The sequence below is a fragment of the Scomber japonicus genome, chromosome 17, assembly GCF_027409825.1.
Source record: "Scomber japonicus isolate fScoJap1 chromosome 17, fScoJap1.pri, whole genome shotgun sequence".
Classification (NCBI taxonomy): Eukaryota; Metazoa; Chordata; class Actinopteri; order Scombriformes; family Scombridae; genus Scomber; species Scomber japonicus.
In genome coordinates, this window is record NC_070594.1 from 9,601,584 (window position 1) to 9,626,069 (window position 24,486).

The 24,486-nt window shown below is 40.7% G+C and overlaps 1 protein-coding gene across 2 annotated transcripts in view; it reads right to left on the minus strand.

Moving 5' to 3' along the window:
- Positions 1 to 24,486, minus strand: part of disp1 (dispatched homolog 1 (Drosophila)) — a 93,410-nt gene that overhangs the window by 63,617 nt on the left and 5,307 nt on the right. Inside the window, exons 1-2 of one of the 2 annotated variants that reach the window (XM_053336843.1) lie at positions 13,330 to 13,435; positions 831 to 908 (exon numbers count right to left, since the gene is read on the minus strand). The gene's annotated coding sequence lies outside the window, so the exon portion shown is untranslated. Of the gene's footprint in view, positions 1 to 830; positions 909 to 13,329; positions 13,436 to 24,486 lie in introns of those variants that run through there. The other variant, XM_053336842.1, reaches the window with a different exon arrangement.

Here is a 24,486-nt window from a genome sequence, read left to right on the forward strand (position 1 = left end):
AAAGACGTAAAACCTGTTTTCAATACAACGCCTCATAATTAATCCATCATCCATCAAGTCAGCCATTCAAAGCCAACAGCTGTCAAGATAATACAAACTCTCTTTCACTTTGTATTGGTGCTCAAAGTGGCGTTCTCCTAGCTGCACTCGTAAAGCAACAAATAACAAGGTATCTCAGACGACGGCCGTGACCTTTTTTACTGAAATAATTGCTTTCGTTCAAATCCTTGTTTTTACATGACAGACAGGTAAAAAGGTTGTAAATATAGAGTTATTACAACATTCACAAATGATGTCTGATTTGTGTTTCTTGAGAGGGTGAAGTCAGGTGAGTCGACTGAACGGTTTATGGACTCTGCTTTGTTCGGGTCTGTTCTCGCTAACGCTAACTAACCAGCTGTCTACAGTCACGAGGCTAATGTCAAAATAAACACAAACAGCAGGAGCAGATTAATTAGTGAGCGGACTTCACTTTTTTTTTGCCCTGTCCGTGCTGATTTGAAGCATCTGGTAGTGACAGCGCAAAGATGTACGTGATAACCCGGATTTTTTAATATGCACAATGATGACAGCCTTACAGGTGGTGCAGGTCTTTTATTATTCTTGCCCAACTGTTTTGCAGGTGTAGGCCTTAAAATATGATTATTTTATGCATTTTATCTTTGAAATTGTCATTAAAGGAACATGTTTCTCTACCTGATTACTCTTTCCTTCATCTTTATGCATGTTTTCATAAAGCACTGCTCTTTATGAGGGGTATAAAAAAGCTCATCCGACTATTGAAGGTTACAAAATGGGTGAATGTTTGAACCCAGTGTTGCAAGTCTTACCTGCGGGATGACAATGGACCATGCTCTGCATCTATTCATGCGTTCAGACTCTCAAACTCCTCACAGGAACAGACAAACCTGTGGAGAGACAAAAACAATATTTATCTGTCACCAGTGCTGTTTTTTAAGCATTTTAAAACCATCATTACAATCACACTAGAAAAATGGATGCTATGGAAGTCTAAAACAACTTACAACACAACAACAAATAGGTTGAAAACACTGAGATACTATAGCATTCTTCACTCCGGTTTGAACTTGATGACACTTCTGATACAAGGCTCAGAGCTGCTCACCACTTCATGCACTAAGTCATCAGAAACCATTTAATGTCATATCTTTCCTTCATTTAACAAAGACTTCCACTGGAGCAACAGATCAGCAGCAGCACTGCCGCAGGAATGTGGAAAACAAGACTTCTACAATGGCTGCATCTGTACCTAGGAAAAAACTTAAGAGCTAACTTTCCATGAAAATCTTTTTGGAAACAGCCATTCACAGCTTGCCAACTTACAAAAACTGGCCTGCAAAAGAAGCGATGGAAGAGAAAAAAATGTTTTAATTGGCAGAGAGGACAAGAAACAGACAGAGAATGCGTTCAGAAGGAGCTCCTGGAAACAGACCTCGGAGCTTTGTGGCTGAAATGCGCATATACACAACAACACCAATGAAACCCAGACAAACACACAAACACACACACATTAACTAAACCTGCAAGTCTTTTCCTCTACCCCCTCTATTTAAACACACTGACCCCGCAGCTGAGAGGTCACCCACTGCCAGGTCCCCTCAGTACGTTAATAAGGTCTGAGGAGGTCGCTTAATGGTGAAGATTACACTCACTGACAGAACAACACCCAGTCATACATGTGAAGACATTCCTTTGGAGACTGTAGATCCTATTTTCACTAGTTAAAGCTGACTGATTACACCCAAACTACAGCCACACGATTGAGTCGAGTCTAGGCTATAGGGGGAGGCAAGGGGGTGATGATTTGACAGGTGAAGTGAAGAAGAGATGAAAAGGTTTGATAGGAGGGTGAAAGAGCTAGCAGACTGTATCCACTTGCCTGTGACGCCAGAACAGGAAGGGACAGGTAGCCTAATAAGAAAGTTATGATATGTCCTTGAGTATGTCGGACAGCTCTGCAGAACAGAAGGCCATTCAAAACCAACATATGGTCCACATCACCAATTACCAAGGTGTGCGTCGATAGGGAGAAGATGAAGAGAGTGGTAGCCACAGAGGGAGTTTAAATATGGACAGATGAGGAGACGAGGGACTTTTAGCCAATTTAGAATAACGACCTCAGGTCAGAAGGACCTATTTAACCCGACATAATGGCTCAAAAGTTCCTCCCTAGCCTCCCTGTCTGAAACAGTGTAGACAACTAAATTATTCAAAGCCAAAAAAATGTAAAAGCGTTTTCATTCAGACAACTTGATAGTGAGACCTGCCTCAAGAGAAATAACTGCTCAAATCTTGCCAGTTTTTGCGTGTTGGCCTACACGAGACGAGAATGTAATGCAAGCTTATACTAAAATTACTTTTTAATCAATAACATGTTCACTGTTTTGTTTTGGAGGGTTTTTTTCAGACATGGCTTTTTGTTCTGCACATATCAAGTGTTTATAATGTGTCCCATGTGGGCTGTATTACAAGAATAGGAAAGGAATGTTATTAATTTTTGACAAGGGAAATAAATCAGTTTTTACATCTAAGGTACAACAATTTAGATGAGCCTTGCCTAATCAATAGTCATCTGGGACAGTTCTTGGGTGGGTTTAAAATCAGGAATGTTTTTGGAAGCTTCTTGATCATTTTCTTTGAATAGTTTCTGCCAAAAAGGCAGACAGGAGACGACGGGGGAGAGAGAGAGAGAGAGAGAGAGAGAGAGACAGAGAGAGTGAGAGTGAGAGACAGAGAGAGACAGAGAGAGACAGAGAGAGACAGAGAGATATGGGTATAACGTGCAACAAAAGGTCTCTTGCCAGACTCAAATCAGGGATGTTGCAGATATGTGGCATGCTGAATAACCATTTGGCTACAGGGGCCCTCTATTTGAATGTCGGGTAGCGTACATAGGATAAAGTCCTGCTTGTAAAGGAGAAGAGGAGTACTAATTAAGGTAAGGAATATAGAAGTGCTACTCTGGATTACTCAATTATTATGAATTGATTGTTGCAGGCAGCTCTATTGTGAACATGTGACAATAGTGTGTTGGGAGTGAAAACCCCCGGGCCTCCATGCTGAGTTCCGGGAAGACCAAAGTTGACCCTAATTAATTCACATACAACCATCTCACAGACAAGTCCCATAAACCCCGTGTCAATGGTAGGCCCAGGCCAAGCATGCATGCACCAATTAATCCAATGGTTTGAGTCACAGTCTGCTCTCATTTCCAAAAAAGTCACTCAAATTCTGGGTATTTGAAGCCAGACAATCTCCCACCAAATGAAGCACTACCTTCAAAAAGTTTAAGCATGAAGCCAGAGATTTTGGAAACAGCAGTGAGAAAGGTCATCAAAAACTCAGTGGTTTCACAATGAGCTAGGTTAGGCTTAATGGAACAACTCCCCCAAATTCCTACCTTTCCACAATGCTAAAAACGTTCCCTTTGAGCCTGTGAAGACACAAACAATCTGTTGACTCAGTGGCAGAATCCTTTCCCCTAAGCCATTATTTGCTTTAGCGGCAATGACACAAGGGGAGGAATTTGAGCAATGCCTGTGTATCAGAGACTCATTTCCTCGAAGTGAGAGACATCTCCAGACAGACAAGACGGCACTGAAGTCTGGTTTAGTCCTGCGCCTCTGGCTGCAGGTCCTGCAGACATTTTACACGCTGCCCTTCCTATGTCGAGGGGCACGCTTGTTATACATAGACATAAATTCATATATACAGACTGTACACATACTTGGAGGGGTTACACAGAAGCAATGTCAGAGTAACCAAACTCTGCATAGCTATTAACATCTTCTAACCATTTATTCTTGGAACAAGTGCCAAACATGTAATAGCATGAAGCATTCATACACGAGAACACTTTCAATCAGTCGTGAAACTATATTTTCCAATGACCTCATCAGTCTCAACAAGGGATTAGGGCCATCTCTCATCACTTGTTTGGTTTGTGTAAGTTCAGAGTGGCACCCAATCATTAGCCATCAGGGTGATAAAATCATCTGAAATTGTTCCATAGGAAGACATTGATCATATTTGAGCACACCCTAATCCTTTGCTCTTTGATTATTTTCAAAGATTATTTTGTGTTGTACTTAGAAGAAATGACTACCAGCCTATAGGATTCCAGAGAGCTTACTGTCTGATTCTGTACAAATGGAAGTCTCTTCCAATTGTAAGGGATCAAAGACGCCTCATAACTGCACCGCTTTCAAGTAGAAAATGAAAAGCGTGAAAAGTCAGAGCACGCTCTCTCTGCAATGGGATCAACTCAGACTCAAGCAGCCTTGAGAAAACCTTGCTCGTTCAATAGGGGATCAATGCCAAGTATTATTGTGGCACTTTGCCCTTTTCTTTTCTTTCTGTTGCTCTCAATGATATTTTCCACTGGTGTGTCGACTATATGTCATGAATTTAAATGCCAGTAAAATTCTATGTGTGCTTTAAAGAGAATTGAAGGATGTCCTTTTTCTCTAGAAAGAAATGGAACGAGCTGTGCAAGCAGATTAGCAATCTTTGCTCTTTATGGATGCCAGCCAAGAAGCATCTACCCTCCTCTTCTTTCCACTTGTGTCTTATTTCAGCTGTTCGATTTCATGCCAGATATGTAAATTGTTTCTGAAAGTCGCACAGGAGCTCATACGGGACGGATCCGTGTTTTAAAGGCAACCAAAAAAAAAGTCAGTATCAGATAACATAGCCATATCAACATGGGAGATCTCCAGTGATGAAAGCAGTGATGTCGGGAGAGAGCACTGCGAAAAACAGCAATACCAAAACAGGCTATGGTAGTGTGGACTAAAGAAATTAAAAGATCGCAAGATAAGGGTCTGTGGGTAAAATGGGATAAAAGAAATTTTGAGTCAAGTCAGCATTCAGAGTAATCCCATCACAAAATATACAAGCTGCTTGACTGCATCTACCTTTACAAACTTTTAGAAAACTTTGACCAAAGTGCTTGCGGTATTAAAAAAAAAGAAAAAGAGATGAATACCCACATGCACAGGCAAGTGTACATCCACCAGCACACACCTGTCTCCTCATATTTGTGTGGGTGGATCACTCACACCAATGCTACTAAAACAAGTTTTATCTTACCCAGATAAAGAGAGCAGAGATCACAAAAGAGCTGGTTTTCTTTGGAAATTGGGTGTTAGGTAAGCTTCAAAGAGAAGTCTACAAGGACCACATTGTGTGAAGAAGCAGCCACAAGGAAATATGTCATTGTATTTTACCGATGAATTAATTATTAACATTGAAACTATTCTCAAAGCTTACCTGAAATCACCCAACCTAAATCAATTTTTTTCAGACAGCAGTATGTTCTCAAAAATCACATAGGATCTGTGAAGTTCGGAGCGCAGTGCCGTGACACCTGAGGAGGATCAGTCAAGGAGATTTATCTTTTGGTTCGTATTTCTGTTTTTCCAGTGAAATGACAAATGGGCATCAGAGCAGGACGAGGCACACAAGACAGGCAAGCCTTGCAGCTGTTCCTGTGTGCCTTAGAGCTGTCACTGTTTGTGTTCCCAGGAGAGGCGGACAAAGCACTTCCAGGTCGCCCACTAACCTGCCTTCTCATTACCAAAGGTCATCCTGCTGAACACAATGCTGACCTCTCATGCCAAAGGTTACTTGGAGAAGAGGAGCGTGAGGACAAAAAAGGGGGTTGGGGTGGAGGGATTAGGAGGAAAAGGGGGCAGTGGGGAAGGTGAGTGAGAGATAAGACTTAGGAACTGTCCTCGTGTCTCACCCCTTTCACTTTGATTTAACGTCATCCATCTCTAGACTTCCTGGACTCACACTGTTGTGTCACATAAATAATCTTGAATGTCTTCTCTCCATGAGGCCCTTCTTAAAGCCAAAACCAGCATATAATCAGATTAAAATTCTCCAAATAAGGCCACTGGGTTACATTAAAGGCTCTAATGTGAATGTTTCTTCTGTTGTTCCCTCCTATTTCCAGGTTAAGTGTCTGGCATTTGGCACAGGCCGGGGAGAATGCCTATAGATGGCATTGCTCTTAGATCACAGCAAGCTCATTAGCTCTGACCCGCTGTTGCGTTCACTCAAACCAGACCAAAGATGTGATAGGGTGGAAATTCAAAGAGGGTAGGGGGAGGAAGAGGGGAGAAGGAACAGATATGTTTCCTTGGATAAGGCAGAGCCTAATAATGACTTCCTGTATTTAGCCTGGAAAACTGAGAGGCACCACGGATGGTGAGAACACAAGTGCTATCGAAGAGCGCTGTAATTCCTTCGATACGATGTAATCCATCTCTAAGGTTATGTACAGTAGACTCGAGGATGGTGGGGCTGGGTGTATGTTGGGAGGTTACAACATCTGGATCTTGTAGTACATGCCTCTTGAGTTTCTGACAGCCTCCCTCTGACTCAATTGAGCAACAACTCTCTCTTGGTGCATCTACGCCACCCCCCCCCCCCCCCCCCCCTTCCCCCTTGTTTGCTTCTTCCTCTTTCCCTCCATCCTCCATCCTTTTCCCCCTTCTCTTTCAGGGCCATGTGAAAACTCCCAATTACCAGAAACATGAGAAGTGCTAACTGTTGGACATGAACTTGGAATATGCAAAACACAGGAGTCCTTAACAAGGACCATGCTGAAACGTGATTGAATGCGTCAGCAGGTCGTAAAAGGCCCCCTCAAGATCAATGTAATTATGAAAGCTTTACGCAGAGGACTTTCCGGACTGGGCAGTGACCAGCGACAGGAGGAGGAGGTGAAGGGTGCTGCCAGCATTATGTTCCAGCAACAGAACCCCCCCTTTCAACCCAACAAGTGGAGAACAAGCAAGGTCTTCCAGCTGCCTTCCATCAGCCACTATAATAGAGCAGGGAAAAGAAAGACGGGACGAAAGAAAAGAGGTTTGTAACACCTGCAGCAGGGTGCCAGCAAACATTCCCTGGTCCTCCGGCCCCTTGGTGATGCACTCTATAAATCCTTGTGATTAGCTACAGTAGCGGGCCTAAGTGCCACTTAAATCAAACCCCAAAGGGGAAGTTGTTGTGACCTCCAAGCTTTGGAAATGTGACTTAGGTCCAAGTGATTATTACAAAAACAAAGCTAGTTCTGTTTCCTTGCTGAGGAGAGGATGGAAGGGTGCGGACAAGTAAGCGTGACAGCAGGTTTGCAATAATAAGCAATAATTTGAAGGATTCATGAGTATCAGAAGAAATAACTCCCTGGGATTAAGCTATTAAGTAACTTTCAACAAATAGTAAGTCCATTATGGGTTTCTTTTAGTACATAGTATTCTAGGCAGACTGAACACCAAAACAAGATACAGATGTGCATATAGGAGCTAAGCCAAAGTGTTCACACAGCTAATGTTAAAACTGTATAGCTTGTAGTCTGCGTTATCTCGAAAATCAAAGTCAGCAACTGTCCATGAATCATATCTTCAAAGCTTCTCCCACTGGACAGCAACTCCCCAAAAGTTACAGCAAAGATGGGGAGAAAAAGGGGGTTATAAGTTGTAAATCAGACTCAAAGCTATGTCAATGAAGAATTCACTGATCTATGATACAGCGACGGGGGTTAATCACAACATTAATCTGACACAACACAGTTAGTCAATAAATGAGAATGTGATTGACCCCCAAGACTAACAAAAAAAAAGGAAAAACCACAAATCACAATAAAGTCCAACTAAATGAAGCAGCAGGCCTGACTACAGCACAGAGTCTCGAGAGGTCTATAAACCTGCCGTGCTTATGGTAACAGAGGGGATGGCACAGCTCAGGTCAGACCTGCCAGAGTATTGTTGACAGTTGACACAGACCAGACTCGACTGCACTCCGGGACTTGTAAGAGTACAACCAGTATTTCTACATACAATCTGTCAGTGGGATTATATTCTAACATCAATAACCAAACACTACTACAACTACTACTGGACTCTTGTGAAGAATGACTGGGATCTGGCAAGATTAAACAAAAAGTATAAAGACACATTAATCCAATATTCAGATATTTCTTTTCCTGTGTCCAGACGATACATAGAAAATATGTTAGAAATGAGAGTTATCAAGCAGGACTTTCTCTTACTTTTTTTTACACTTTTATGGCTCTCAGAGCTTTTAAACTCATCCCAATTACAACATAGTAACTATAGAAATGTTTTCATTGTTTAATAATTATGTATATATCATACTGGATATTCAATATGTGCATATCATTTAAAATATGAAGAGTGCAGAATTGCTTGATTTGTGATTGTGGTGTTTTTGTGTCCCACAATGCATCACATAATGAAAATAAAGTACTTACACATAGAAGGAAAAAAGCAAGTCAAAGCTCAGAGACAGAAATACAGTATTAAATCCTTGAAAGGTCATTTTTAATTGGTTTTGTTCAGATTACAAATTTCTACATTTAAAAAGTAGTGTTTAAATCTGACACACTACATTGAAAATAATAAGCGGATTAATTGATTTATTGTTCCATGAAAATTGAATCTGTAACATCTTTCAAAACTGGATTAGCTGTTTAATTCATCAATCATGCAGTATCTCCAACCATTCTCTGGTTGTAACTGAGGATTTGCTCCTTTTCTGCGTCTTATATCAAGTCAAGTCAAGTCAGGTCAGGTTTATTTATATAGCGCCAAATCACAATAGAGGTTATCTCAGGGCAATTTTCACATAGAGCAGGTCTAGACTGTCCTCTTTAATTTGCAGGGATGCACATGAGCAAGCACTTGATGACAGCAACAAGGAAAACTCCCCTTATTATAATCCCCTCACTGTTGGATTGAATAACTTTTGGTTTTGGATGGTTCCTTAAATGAAACATCTGAAGACATCATTTTAGTATCTGGGAAATTGTGATTTACATATTTTGTCCAGTTAAACGGACTGCCAAACATTACTACCTAGTGTCTACTTGTATGTATTACTTTATAGTAAGGAATTAGAGTCCTTACTCTCGTTGACATGGTGGACAACTACTGGTACACATCCAAATCTCTCCATTCATACATGATGAAACTCTGCTGTTTGATTGAATAAGTATAGTGTAGTCTTTACAAGCACGCCTACAAAGTGTATGTATCAGTTTCTTTCAATCTTAGTGCTCAGTAGAATAATCCATATGAGTCTGTTTTACATATATACTGTGATCTCTTCTGTTTTGGGTTTTTTTTTTCTTGGGGAAAGTCTTGTTGGGGGAACATGAAAAGGTGAACTTCTAGCATACTGTACCCTGTCAGGTGTGGACTAGTTGTTCAGAAACACATACGTACTGTGAACATGCCAAAAAAGAAACATGAAGACCAACTGTTAAGATGAAATCATCACATATAACGGAAACACGGGAACAGTCTGACGTCATCAAGCCTCGACCCTATCATCTCAAATATATCAAAATCATGCTCATAAAAAAACTGCAGTGAGGCACACAAGGACACACACACACACACACACACACACGCACAACTAAGTGAAACACTTTAGAGTTGGCCTTGACTGTTGAGGACATCCTGTGAGAAGATTTATGTCTTCACCAGCAGTTACGGGTGCTCAAGAGTCAAGTCTATAGAGAGAAGGTAGCCTCAATATGTGAACGCCTTTGAAAGCCTTTGAAAGCCAGAAGTCCGGGTTTTCCACCAGCACTTAAACACAACATGCATTTGTGGGTCTGGAGGCTGTGAAAAAGAGTCTCAAAAGTCCACAAATGTAATGTAATCATTTTTAGACATTTATATACACAGGATGCTTTTAAAAAGCAAATGTTATTCAAGAACTTTAAGTTTGATATGTTTAATGCCGACATTCATTATTATTATTCAATTTGGGTTGTATTTGTAACATGGTTTTACATTTGTTCAAATTGGTTGGAAAATGCATTTGTGGACATGGTAAATTACTCACAAATCATCATGAACATTTGTAAATCATGTTTTTATTTGAGGATCATGAAACATGTATTGGTAACCACGGTGGTACTGAGGCCAGTTTCTCTCCATAAAGTCCCACAGATTGATGGATTGATATAAGACCTTGACATCTTTGCCAAGAGTTGTGTTTAGAGCTACATCTAATAATTATTTTTATTGATTAATTCCTTGAGTTGTTTGGTCTATAAAATGTCTGAAAAAGGTACTAAATGTCGATCACTGCTTCTGAAAGCCCAAGGTGACATCCTCAAATATTCTCAAAAAGTCCTCTGCATGAAGATATATTTAGTTAACTGTAATAGAGGACTAAAGAAACCAGAAAATATTCTCATTTAAGAAGCTGGAGTGAGAGAATTAGGACTTTTTTCCTTAAAAAGGGTTGACTGCAATGACTCCAAATGATAAATCACTTATGAAAATAGTTAACGATGACTTTAATATTGGACAACTAATCGATTTATTGACTATTCATTGCAGCTGTAGTTGTGTCCATTCATTTGTACATGTGTAGGCAATCTGGCTTCAAGCCCCTGTGTTTCAAAATAAGAGGAAACAAATGACTCAAAATCCACAAAGCCCTCATTATATTGAGCAGGATTGGTCTAATTTATCTAAAATTGGCAATGTGCAATTATACTATGTACCCCACTAGTGAGACACATAAACACAAATATAATTTAAGTGATAATTTGTGATGTCTTTATATAAAACAGCCTGTTCTGTTGTGTTCCAAACATCTTACGTCTGGTAGGTCTGTACATAATAAAAACTCAGCACACAGGAAATTACACATTTTATGTTTCCAGTAAAAGTAGTTTGTTTGTTATAAATGTAACTAGCAGAGAAATCACCAGGAAAGATAAGCACCACCTAAAGAAAACACAATAATGGACACACTGTTTGACTCCAAAGTGATCTGAAGTGAAAGAGTTACACATTTACTCTTTGTGCTTAATGCTCCCACTTCTGGGAAAAATGTAATAAAATCTGTGGTGATAACACACATCACCTCTGTGTGTAATTACTTCAACCCAAACACTGGTTACATATCTACAGTAGTTTAGCTTCCTACACCTATGATGAGCTTCTTCACTAGCGAATCAGAGCTGAAGATAGTTGAAAAAAACGGAAAAAATTAAACAGTGTTATTTCAAGCGTTAACACACACTCAGCAACTCATGTATTAGAGTCTCAAGCTATGTAATTGGATGGGATTTACGGAAATGCCCCTTTAGCATCCTTATTACCATCTCACATGACTTATATATAGCATTACTTTAAAAAGGTGCAATAAATGACATTAAGCCTCACCGGATGCCAGCAAACAACTATTTGCTATGTGCAGAGAATAAGCCTCTGTGTGTGTTATCCCATCACGTCCTACACCTCCGTTTCCAAGATGGCGGCTGTGTCACAAATTTTTCTCAAATTACACCTAAACAATGCGCTAAAATATGTTTCCGAAAGAATGTGATGTGTGAAATAGGCAACAGTTTTGGGCTTTCTTTTTTGTCCCCTCTCATCCCCCAACTTCATTAAGTAAACAACACACAATTGTTTTGGTTTGAGATGTCGGTGCTATAGTGCGACATCTAGTGGTGAAAGGGGGGGCTACATCTATCTAATGTAGTGTAGTGCAACTTTACGTAGATCTACACAGATTTTTGCAGGATATTATTAGAAAATCGACATCATTTAAATATTAGTAGTAGTAGTATATTAAGAGATTAATTTTTTTTTAGATTTATTTTAGGCTTTTTTTTGTCTTTGTTTATATAGTAACTGGCATAGAGGCAGGCAGGAAACAGGGAGAGAGGGAGAGAGAGAGAGCGAGCGAGAGAGAGAGAGAGAGAGAGAGAGAGAGAGAGAGAGAGAGAGAGACAGAGAGAGAGAGAGAGACAGAGAGAGAGAGAGAGAGAGAGAGAGAGAGAGAGAGAGAGAGAGAGAGAGAGAGAGACACAGACAGAGACAGACAGAGAGAGAGAGAGAGAGAGAGAGAAATGACCTGCAGCATAGGTCCCTGGCTGGATTCAAACCAAGGACACTGCGATTATGTGGCATGCGCTCTAACCACTCGACCACCAAAGTTTTACTTGTTACTTTAAATCTACTCAATAATATTACGTATCACTTTATTGCCGTAGTTAGTAACCACTGATCACATTTTTAAAGTGTCCACAAGCTTCAACTTTGTACCACAGAACCAGATATTTTCCAGTGTGGTTGTTCATCTTTTGTACTGATGATTCACCCGGCAGAGTTTCATGCCCATTCAAGCCGTTCACGAATGAATGGGACTTTTACTTGCGGAACAAGTGATCCTCTCACTTCAAAACTCCATAGCATTTTCCCTCTCTGTAGTTGATCTTGCAGCTTGTCTAGACAAGCTTTAAGAAACACATTTTAGCACATTAATTAAACACAAAGTGAATCTTGCACTCATTTTCCACAGTAAAAACTGCTTGCTTGAGCTAAGGCATTATAGATTCAGTAAGCAGAGATGCACTTCTAAAATACTAAACAGGACTTATTGAAGAGGTAGAATTTGCTTTATTATTTGTTTATGTGCTAAAAGGCTTGTTTTGTCATGCCATGAAAGAAAATGCACTGTACATTTCCAGCTAATAAAGCACACAGGCAGCTAACGAAGGCAACAGACAGTATCTGGATTTAGACTATGGCTAGAATAAAGGCCAGGAAAAAAAAACCTTTACAGCTGACAATGTTAGGAAAAACTTAAATGATGAATGGGAGGAAGAGAATGTGAAAAGAAAATATGGAAACTGCAGTAAAAAAGAAGGAATGAATGCTACAAGAAATAGAAAAGAGCGCCTTAATTGTCAGACAAGTGGCGCTCAGTTGTGCTTGGAGTTCAGGCCTGTGTTAAAAGCAGCTCCCAACATCCTGCCTCTACCCAACGTAATCATGCAGTGCAGACCACAGAGACCATATAGTGGGGATAGAGGGGTTGCCAACACCCCAGCGACTGCCATTAGTAAATATACTGGAACACAGAGGCCAGGCGGGCAGCTTTGCCAGAACACTCAGCCCCCGCAGCCGCTATAGCCTGAGACTGGCCAGGGTCACATGCAGCCACTCAAGAGTGCTGCTCGGCTCATGGAGCTGCTGCGTCCACCAGGAATCCAAAACAAAGTGAGCATTAGCGAAACACTGTACTGAAAAAAGAGAGCTTTGAAGTGCTGTTCCCCCTCATGGGTTCCTATTCAATCTACTCCACCACCCTCCACCCCCCCCCCCCCCCCCCCTCCTCTCCGCACGCTCCAGAAAAAAGACGCTGAAGAAAACGCGAGCCAAATGTTGCCGCTCGCTTATGTTGACATGTATGGGTGTGCATCTGTGGTGTGTACATGCATGCCTGAGTGTGTATGCATCCGCGTACCATATGTGATTGTTTGCGTGCAGGTGCGTCCACATAACTTTATCACACTGGTGTGCGGCGGAGCGAACATGCTTTTTGTCAATTTTAATCCATGTGGAAGAAAGGAAACGCTCCGGCTGAAAAAGAAAAATACCTGGTTCTCAAATATAAGTAGGCCCGAAAAAGCAAATAATAAAGCAAAACAAAAAAAACAGACATGAAACTAAATCTTAACAAACTGAAACACGCTGTTAAATCCTTTCTTTAATGATGAAGCGCTTTTCTGAAGGTGTAGAGACAGATAGAAAGGGGAGGAAGAAAGACGAAGGAGTGCTGAGGGGAAAAGAGGTGAAAAGTTGGGGTGAGGAATAAAAGGAAAAGATAAAATAGAGAGAGAATAAAGGTGTTATTGTCTGATCTTATCAAGAAGGTGGATGAGGAGGACATATAAGGCAGAGAGTGATATAGAGGACACTGGGGGGAAAAGGAGGGAAGAGAAAGAGTGAGGCAGAGAGAGAGAAAGATGGAGGACAAAAAGGAGGACGACAACTTGGCAGCAACTCTACAGTCGTCCTTCTGACACAATTTATGGATGGACTCAAGCTATGCAAAGGTCTTGGTCAACTGAAACAAAAGAAATAGATTAGGTCCTCTTCCTCTTCTCTATCAATCTATCCACCTCTATATTAGGACCCAAACAAAACAACAGCAGGCCCACTGGGGGTCAGTGGCTTGGGCCCGGGCCAAGATTGCTCTCATTCTCCCTCCCTTTTACTTCGCCCCTCCCTGGGAGCACCTTCCCACCACTCGGAAACCCTCTCTGGTTTGTGTCAGTCTAATGAACGCTCCTCTTAACTGTTCATATGGCAAGAAAGCAGATGTATCTCTGGGACGATTTACAGCACACACGGAGAGAAAATAAAAGGGCAGTGGAGCTGCAAAAACGCACTCCCAAAATTGTTCTTCTGGCTGGCGAGCCTAAAATATGCCTTACATTTGCACATTTTTCCAATTTATCTCTTATTGAATTAAGACTTCAGACTTCTGGACGCCTTTCAGGAGAATATAGCAGAAGATGAGAGAGACAGAGTGAAAGAGAGACACACGTGTCACAGGAAGAACTAAATCAGAGCAATTTCTCTTTAAACCGCCTCACTGTGAGGATGATAGATCATATATAATGACTATGATGCTGAAGGCATTGGGCGCACAGAGTACTCTGAAGATGCAATTGCGCAGAAACCCTGTTAAATCTTCATGCTCCATGATACATGTCTCCCTATCAAAGTGTTAAACTCCATCCAATAGGAAATGTTTCACTCCTATTGTACAAAAGTACATTTTGTTTCCATGAGGTACTTATCACACAAGGTTAAAATTTATGTATATAATTAAGATCTGGCCTCGGTGTAACAGCTGATACATAGGCGGGGAGGGAACTAGGGGACAGAGAGCTTTGCTAAGTGATGCATTCTTGTTTCTGGATAAGCTTTAAATCAAGCACAAAGTCTTTTTATTAAATGTCGTGAATTTCAACAGCTTTCCTGTGGAACAACCGTCAAGACAACTGTAGTTCATGGCAAACCACTCTTGCTTCATGTACCAATGTTCTGGCAGTGATAAAAGAAGCCAGAGGAGGAAAAAGGGGTTTTGCTCAGTAGGGATTTGGAGAAGCCAGTTCTCCATCTGTGATCATTAAGGTCCAGTTTTTTGTCCGTGCTGCTTCTCAGCTATGTCGCAGGGCACACTCTCAGGTGTTATGGGTCTCTACGGTGTCCTCGACTATCCAAATTGAACCGAGGAACTCACAGCAAAGGGTTCAGTCGAATAATGCAGACATTGTGTGAGGAGACTGAGTAATCACACCAGTTTCATAGAGGAGGTCAGTGGGGAGATGACATTTTTCGGAATAGAGAGACTGCGTAAATGGTGTAAATGTCAAAATATCAGTTCTGCCGTTTTCCAAAACACTATGTCATAGTGCCTCCAGGCCCAATGAGCTAAAAAGTACACACATTCATGTCTATCTGACCTCTTAAATTCCTGATAGTCTCTTAGCGACAGTGTTTTAATCCACCAAACATGTCTTCCCTCTAATATTTACGAATATGGGTGGTAACATATGATCCTATACAGATGAGTCACCAACTCAAGTTTTCCCAATAAATAAGTGGGTTTTACATTTTGGTGACTTGCCATGAGGTTAACTGCTTGTAAAGATTAATCAGTCTGGTGTTATTGGGTGTAAAATATAAGCTGAATTTAGACCCGTCCTGTCCGTCAGCTTAGAGAAGGTCAACGGTGAAGTGTGTGCTTTGCCATTTTCGTGGTTTAGCCAAACAATGCACACTTTAGCACATCTTTTTGCAAGTTTTAACTCTTTATGAATGATATTTTGGCTCTCAATCTATATATCCTATATATTAATAAAAGTCTTTCTCGTGAGTTGGCACCTCTGCCAAATGTGCATTTAGAGGGAAGAACCTGGTGACACTCACCGACAACAACAGGATCTGTATGCAGCAATGACCGAGTTATATGCTGCGTTCCATTTACCTCAGAAGTTGGAAGTCGGAGCTGGGAATGACGTCACACACGAGTTTGAATCGTTCCAGTTTAGAAGTCAGAAATCCAGTTCGAGCCAGGTTAGCCATTGTTAGCAATACCAGTTGATAAGTACACATTTTGCTGTATTTTGCACATACAAACACCATAGCAACACGTTCACCGACAGACGTTAGACAGTGCTTTGTGTTCGGCTGATTTATACAAATAAGACAAAACTGCTAATAACACACTGTTAATGCACGGAGATGCTATCTTGGATTTTGAGGTCAGGGCTGGTGAGTCAGAAATCCAACTTCAGGGGGCGTTCCAGTTGAAATATCCAACTGGGGACTTGGAAATTCCGACTTCCAAGTACAACGAGAACACACCACAATCCTTGAATGCAGGTGTGATGATAGGCAAGACAAGCAGCCCCCACCAGCTGATCAAACATAGGTTGAGTCAGGCACTTGTGAAATGAAAACTTTCCAATTTTCTATTTTTCTATTCTGCATTTTTCTTTCCACTATTTCCAAATACAGTGTTTCCCAAATAGTTCTACAAGGCTGTGAGGGTAACGAAAACCCCCACCAGGCCAAAAAAAAGTTTTTTAATGCCAAAATTAACACAATATATCCATTCATTCAGATATCAATAGCATTTGGGGACCCTTCTCTGCAACTCTTTTCGGAAATGTGAGTTAATCTATATCGTTGTCTGGGAAACTCTTGGTAGCGTCTCTCTTTTTTAAGGAATAGGGCCGTGCGTAATATGTGTGAGTAATAAGTAAGTGGTTGAGTGAGAGCAAGCAGCAGAAAAGCCATGGTAAATTCAAGTGGAGCAGAGAAAGGGAAGCAGTAAGTTGTCAATCTGTCATTCTAAATGTACCATACTGGCAACCGAGAGTCACTTAATAAATGCTGCAGCTTCTGAAGACCAAGAAAAGTAACATCTGTTGTTTCCCCAACTGCTGTAAAAGTGAAGGGTTAGCTCCAAAGTTAGCAACTATGGATTAGCCTAACCCGATGACGCTAAACAGAGAGCGGAGAAGTGTGTAGCTGCTGACTCTCTCCAGAGTTTGGCTCCAGCAGGATTAGCCCATCAATATAATCACAGTCTCACAGACAGGACATAAATCCAACTGTATATGCCAACTTAAACTTATAAGGTATCAACGCAGCCAGTAATTCAGCCATCACTTGATTGACGCCAGTGTTAGAGAAGCAGTTGGGAATTCTCTGTTTTTCTTGCTGTTTCCTCTCTTTTTGCCTCTCTTTGCAATATTTGAACTGGCTCTTCGTTGTTCCATGTGATGTAAAACTGTGTAAGATCCAACAGGAAATTACTTCTTTCATCAATAAATTCAAAAGAGACAGACTTAGAGCTCACTTCATCCTTCAAAAAGAAAAAAAGTAAATCGGTGCTAAGTTAGGTCGTGTGTCCATGTAGTGGATTTTTTTCAGGCAGTAAAACCGCTTGTGCAGTGACAAAATGCAGCATGTTGGTTTTGTTTCCATGACTCCCACTCTTCTTCTTCTTCATCTTCTCATCCTTTCTCTCTTTCCTATACTTGTCCCTCCAGTATTTCCATTTTTATTGGCAATGTTCCCTTATAATCAGATACGTGACGATATGTCAAATGAAGCAGATTGACATGATTGATTGTCACGATAACTATTTTTATTGGACGATATATTGTGTCAGAACTTATAGCGATAAACTATATTATTGTCATTTAAAGATCATTTGATACCACTGGTAAAATGATAATATAATAGCATGATAATGCAAAGAGGGTTGGGGGGTGGGATTGGAGGTTGGATGCTACACTTCTGTAAAAACACGGACTGCCATTATGGGCCGGGACAGAGTTATTTACTCCCAGCCCATAGTTATTTAATGTAAGATGAATAGCCTCTTAGCTGCTAATGTGAAGTGTGGTAATATTGAGGTCAAACAAATGTCCATGTATCATACAATAAGTTGATATATAGACATGATGATGTCCATAATTACATTGTTGTATGATAAGTCGATGACGTAATATTGTGACAGGCCTACAATGAAGATAAAATGATTCAACCACGCCGCTTTTCTAGACTTCTGAAATGTGATCCGACCAAATGGGTCAAATTCTGACAGTGAAACAAATCATTTCACAGAAGGTTGTGACGCAAAAAAAAGATATACTGTATATCCTTTGATTTACAGACATCCCTTTCTCAGTGTGAGTCTATGGGAAAAGTCTTTTTGAGCCTGATAGCATCACACTTTTTGGCTACTATATCAAATTGACTTCAAAGCCTTGCTTATCCTCCAGTTTCTTGGTTACCATGGTGACAAGTCCTGCCCAATCTAACCTGCTGCATACACTTTCTCCTCAATGGGAACAATTGAACAATGATGTTGGCGCTCAAATAATAATAAAGAAAAAGAAAATTATATGGACACAAGCCCCAAAGCGAGTGAGACAACGTGCACTCTGGAAATCAAAGGCTAAAGTGTTGAGAGTCTCGGGACTCAAAGGCGAGTTACATATTCCATATGTCCAGCATTACTCAACATTGGCTCGTACCAGTTCCTATGGGGGCAGGCCCTTTCAACCATTCACCACTAATGGGCTGACAGAAAGCGAGACTCCAGAGCCCCCTCACTATATCATCTTGGTAGTGTGAGAAACAGGAAGGTGGTGGCCAAGAAGAGAGACTTAGAAAAGGGTGAAAAGATGGAAAAACAGTGCTGGAAGAGATGAGAAATGATTCAACACTCATGGGATGCAGACAATCAAGGTCACTGTTCTTTTGTCTCCTAATTATGCATGACACACCTACAACTGGGATTTGTCCATGATACTGTTGTTTGAGGTGACGCATTGGGGTTTTTTTGTTCTCTCTCTCTTTATGCGCTTATGCTCTTTCAAGGTGAAGGTCACACTGTCCATCTACGTTGCCCGGAAGAGCTCCAATCTGCCAATTCATTAACTATCCACCCCTGGCTGCTGATGCCAAACATGAATGGCAATGGTATTACTTGAAGATGAGATGGCAGGAGTTGAGAGAAGACGCGATAAACAGAACGCCCCTCCACAAAGTAGATTGAGGTTGCTCCTCTGAGTAATTGAATAGCTTTACCTCTGCCTTACAAAAGGCATATGACATGACTTATAAGTTTGGAGATGGAGACATCTTTTAGACGTACGTGTCTGTAGAGTATAACAGAATCATTACTGGTTTATAGTGTTTATATTTATGGACCAGTTTCATTTCATCAGTTCATGCAGCCATGTTCAGGTCTGTTTTTTCACAAACAGATTGGCTGTTTTGACTTTAAAATGAATAATTCTTTACGCAAAACATGAAGCAACTTTTTTTTATTTGATTTTAATTGAACTACAGTGTTAAATACTACTGTAAATGTGATTGCATCGAACGCTGTGATTCAAAATAAATGTATGCATCATTAATAAGAAGAGGAACCAGCAGGGTTGAAACTACTAACTTAACTGAATCAATCATTAGTTCATGAAATGTTAAAAAAAACAAACACAGTGGAAAAACATTGGCATTTACAATTTGTCAGAGGCCAGAGTTATGTCTTCAGTTTGCCTTTTTTGGCTGACTAATAGTCAAAAGTGTTAGGTATCAAATTTACTGTCATAAATAACAAAGAAGGTCAGCAAATCACATTTAAAAAGCTGAAGTGAACCTTTGGCATTTTTACTTAAAAAAAGACAGAAATGATGATTCAAACAAAATAGTTGCTGACAATGTTTCTGTCCGTAGACTCAGTGGATACTTGACTCATCGTTGCAGCTCATGTGACCAGCCAAAGATGTTCAAAAAGATGTTCATCATGTAAAGTTAGATTGAATTTTACCAGATGAAAGCTACCCGAGGATCAAATGCTGTTAATAAATCAAAAGGACTGGTAATGTAAGATTTAGTGGCATCTGGCAGTGAGGTTGCCTGTTTCAACCAAATTAATACTCCTCCCTTTCGTCCTTACCTTCCAAGCTTGTAGGAGAAGCCAGTGTTGCCACGAAACTCATGACAAACTCTAAAGGCCCTCTCTAGAGCTAGTCTGTGATTTGTGTGCTCTGAGCTACTGTAGAAACATGGCGGGTCATTCTAAGGTTACGAAAACAAGATTCTCATTTTCAGGTGATTAAAAAAACATTAAAACATACTTCCTAATATTATATTACATTTCTGCTATGTCCATTGCTCTGTCAGTTAAAAATCAGTGTGGAGGTTTCTTCAAATCTACAGAGGAAAAATGAAGCTTTGGCAAGAGATTTGGAGTAATGTACAGACAGAGCAAGGCTTGTAAAGAAGGTGTGACAAGATTCTTGGCTCTTTCTAACATTCTTACCAATAATGTATGATAATACATTATAGTGCTTCTTAATCCCTGGTTCAATGTGCATGTTGGATGCACATTAGACTCTACACACTGCTTACAGAGTGCTTGACTGCAGTTTGCTCCCCTGCACCTTGATTCACTAAATAAGCACCCCAAGAGTAGCAGTCAGGGTGCGATATTCACTAAACTCGGTACCTCGTGATGGCAACATCAGTCTTCTATGTTTCCTCAACAAGTTTTCCATTTATTAAAACCTTAAGCTCCGTTTACAGGCCTCAGTGAGGGAGCATTAGGTTGGTCCAGGGGTAACTGAGCCCCTGGACTGGGAGGCGTATGAGCCAAATATGATTCGACAAGGCCCAGAGCTCCAGGGTCAGGCCACGGCAAGGAACATGTGTCTCTGGGAGGGAAGGCCCTGTTGCTCCCTCAGCCAGTCAACATTCCCCAGTTTGTGCAACAAATCCTAATGAGGCTGCTCTCTGTGGGGGGAACGAGGGCCCTGTCTTTGGGAATTTGTCTGAAGAGCTACACAACCAAGGAAAGATGCAGTGAAGCAACCCGCTCGCTAACACTCTCACAAGACTGATGAAGTGAGGGGGAGACAAACCTTGTTCTCCAGGCGAAGGCGAGAGCTTAAAAATGTGTTCACCCGAAGTATCGAGGCATGAAATATTAACCAGCAAATCCAGGCTGATATGTGAGTAATGGCTCATGACAAAATATCTATTTGGTTAAGCTACTGGCAGAAGGTTAGGTAAGCACCAGTGGACTCAAAAACCACAAAATTAGGTTGTCCATACTGTGGGGCTGCGGTCTGAACAGCTTCAAACCTGTTATTAAGATTTATGTTTAGTTCAAATAACGATTGAAATATATTGCTGTGAAAACATATGGGTTAAGCACTGCAGTGTAGAAGATAAAGCAGTGCACCTTTGTGGGTTATTTGAATAAATAATCACATAGGGTTATGTCCATCTCTGACAAAAAAATCGGATGTAAATGTCCAAACCTTATATGCAAAAGTTTCCATCTGCGGTTAATATCCCCACAAACTCAATGCAGACTAATAGCACTTACTGAGAAGAGATGGCGGGACGGAAAAGGTCGATGTTCAAAGACATTCCCGTATTTCTGATCTGCCTTTGGAGTCCGTCCATCTGAAGCACATTAATTCATTTTTTCCCCTCTCTCTGTGCCTCTTCCTTTTCCTCGGGAAAACTGGGAAGGTAATGCTTTGTAGCAAAGCTCAATTTAAAAGTCAGATTGCCATATATTACAATGATACACTCTGACAACTCTATTGACCGCAGTCTGCTTTTTTTTCCCCTTTTTTTTTTTTTTCTTCTGCAGGGGTGAGGATAAAATAGTGGCACTAATACGCAACACCTGTTCCTTTTCGGCATCCGTCAGTATATCAAATATACAAACAGTGACAGCTGTGGTGCAAGCAGCGATATGGCAAGGCTCTGGGCCCGGGTGATGCAAAAGACAGAGACAGGGGTTCTTTCACCAAGCACTTCTTCCCACACAGGGCCCTCTCCAGGTCAAATCGCTGAAAGCAGAGTGCAGTGGCCAGAGCCGATAATATTTCACATATGCTTTTTTGTGTGTGTGTGTGTGTGTGTGTCTTGGTGTGTGAGAGGAGCACCAGGCGCTATCGATTTCTCTCATCTTAAGTCTAGGAACCAAAAGAAAAAGGGCCAATCAAGAAGCCTGCTTTCAATTACGGGTCCATAAAGACACGGAGATAGGAGCCGATGTGATGGATGGTCTGCAAGATGCCATGATAGGATCCATGCCTGTGTCTGCTCAGGCTTAAAGTTTGCCCAGAAGGCTCGTCCACATGCCAGAGACACACCCAAAACTTAAGTCCAGTCACAATCAAAGGAAGGGTTCAAACCAAGGATCAGGCCAGCGCATTGAGGATTTGCCTCTGTACAAAAGCAGCATGAAAATTCTCATGTCTGGTTATTTTAAGGGATAAATGAAGAATGAACAAAGAACAAAAACAGGAAGAAGATTTTTATCTGATCAGAAGGATTCATTATTCTACAAAAGGAGATAAAAATGGATGGTGTGGCAGCTGAAGCCTGCATGCTGAACAACCTCTAAATTTACACAGTGTGCATATGTGAGTGAGTAAGTGTGTGATGCAAGAAGATGTCAGGAGTCAAAACAATTCTGGAAAGGCATCCTGTGATTCAGACAGTTTGGTTTTAAAAAAAATAAAAAATGTTCTTAAGTGAAACGCTATTTCACCACTTTTCCTGTTAGTCATTCCCTCAGCGTTTCCTCTCTGTTTTCTATTTGAAGAGCGCACACTCTTTTTTTTTTTGCTGTCAATTCTTTTGGCTTCTCGAGTATGGTCTAATCCTACTCAATGTGAAAAGTGCCTTAACATAGCTTTTGTTGTGATTTGTCACTATATAAATAAAATTGAATGGAATTAAACCTGTGGCTGTTCATTGTTCACTTCATTAGTGGGAGACTAAATTCACAACAGGACTAGTTGAACTGAACTGAACTGAACTGTAATACCATTAAAAAAGGTAGCCATTATATCTTAATTCTAATTAAACTAAATGTCAGGGCGGTGATTTTATATGTTCTCCTAACTTCAATTAGAGGTTACATTTTTATCAAAAGTGAACTGAACTTTTTAAGTTATGTCAACATCTAAAATTATAGTGTGAGTTTAGGGTAAAGTTTCTTGGCACTACAGTAAATCACAGTGCAGTCTTCATTTAATCCTACATGTGAACATTATGAATGAAAGCATCCCAGATGAAAGCTGAAAGCTCCAGAGCAGCTACTAAATGGGTTTTAAGGTGAGATTGCTATTAATAAATCAATTAATTGGTGTGTAAGATTTGGAGGCATCTTGCGGTTGGGTAGCAAATTGCAACTAAATTAATACACCTCCCCTCACCCTCCCCTGCCCCTTCCAGGCGTGTAAGAGACCCTATGGTGGCCACGACAAAAAATAATTTAAAAAGCCCTCTCTAAAGAAAGTATTGTTCTTGTCCATTCTGGGCTACTGTAGAAACATGGTGGTGCAACATGGCGGGATTCGAGGAAGCATGTAGATATACAGGGGTTATATTAAAGGTAACTAAAACATGATTCTTATCTTCATAGGCCTTACAATTAGATTCTTTATGGCCACTACAGCTGTTCAAAGGCTTTATTTCAGACCTTGTTTTAATTGATTGAAAATGATTTTTACTGTTTTGCATGGTCGTTGTTTCTCGACACCATTGTAAATTAGAATTCATAAAATAAAGGTTAATCATACACTAATTAAAACATACTTCTGAATATTATATTTCTGCCAAGTCCGTTCTGCTAGATGACACTAAATTCTACACACCGCACCTTTAAGAGGTTTTTAACTGGTTTATAGTTTAGATACAGTATAAAATTAGATTTATCATGCATGCCTTAGCCTGTGCGCAAACTTAAGAAATTTAAAACATAAACATAATTCTTTGCTTCTGGTTGCTTAAAATTACAGACACAGGATTCCTTAACAGACCAAGAGTTAAGACCGGTCTCCGAGGACAAGACTACCACTTTGAAATCTGAGTCCCGGGTTCGATTTCATCCCCGCTGAAAGCATAATATTTATCTCAGCCTAATCTTAATCCATGTCCCCTGACAGGCCTGATAGCGAAAAAGTTTTTCCGAGCTGGGGGAGAACATCCCCTGCTAAGAAAAGTTCAGTAGCTCTTGGCCAGCCATCCTGTCAGCACCCGAAGACACAAATTCATACAGTGTAGCCAGTTTGATGTCTCTACAAAGAGAGATGGAGATTAAGCGCGCTGGTGCCACAGATCAACCGGCGTCTCCATCCGTCAGCTCCACATCAAAGAATCCAGTGCAACAGTTTGAATTATAGGCAGCAAGTGTGCAGCTATGCCTCCAGTGGCACCCAGCTCCCGGCCCGATTAACCCCTGTGCCACCCCCGAGGAGGAAAAGGAACAGACACGGCTCGTAGCAGAATAGATAAATTACTATACCAACAACTGCTGAGATCAACAGCAGGACAAAAGGTCAGTCGGGTCATTTGATGGCTCAATCATTCAACTATAATTCCAGCTCCAGGCCTTTTACAGTGCAAGTTAGAGAGGGTTTAAACTCTAATCATTTGTCTTTTCTATTATTTTCAATTAAAAAGAACCAAATACAATTATTATACCTCCTGACTTTCTGGTCTTCTTTTCCAGTATATGAATTAAACAATAGTAATAGCACATTTAAATAGACTC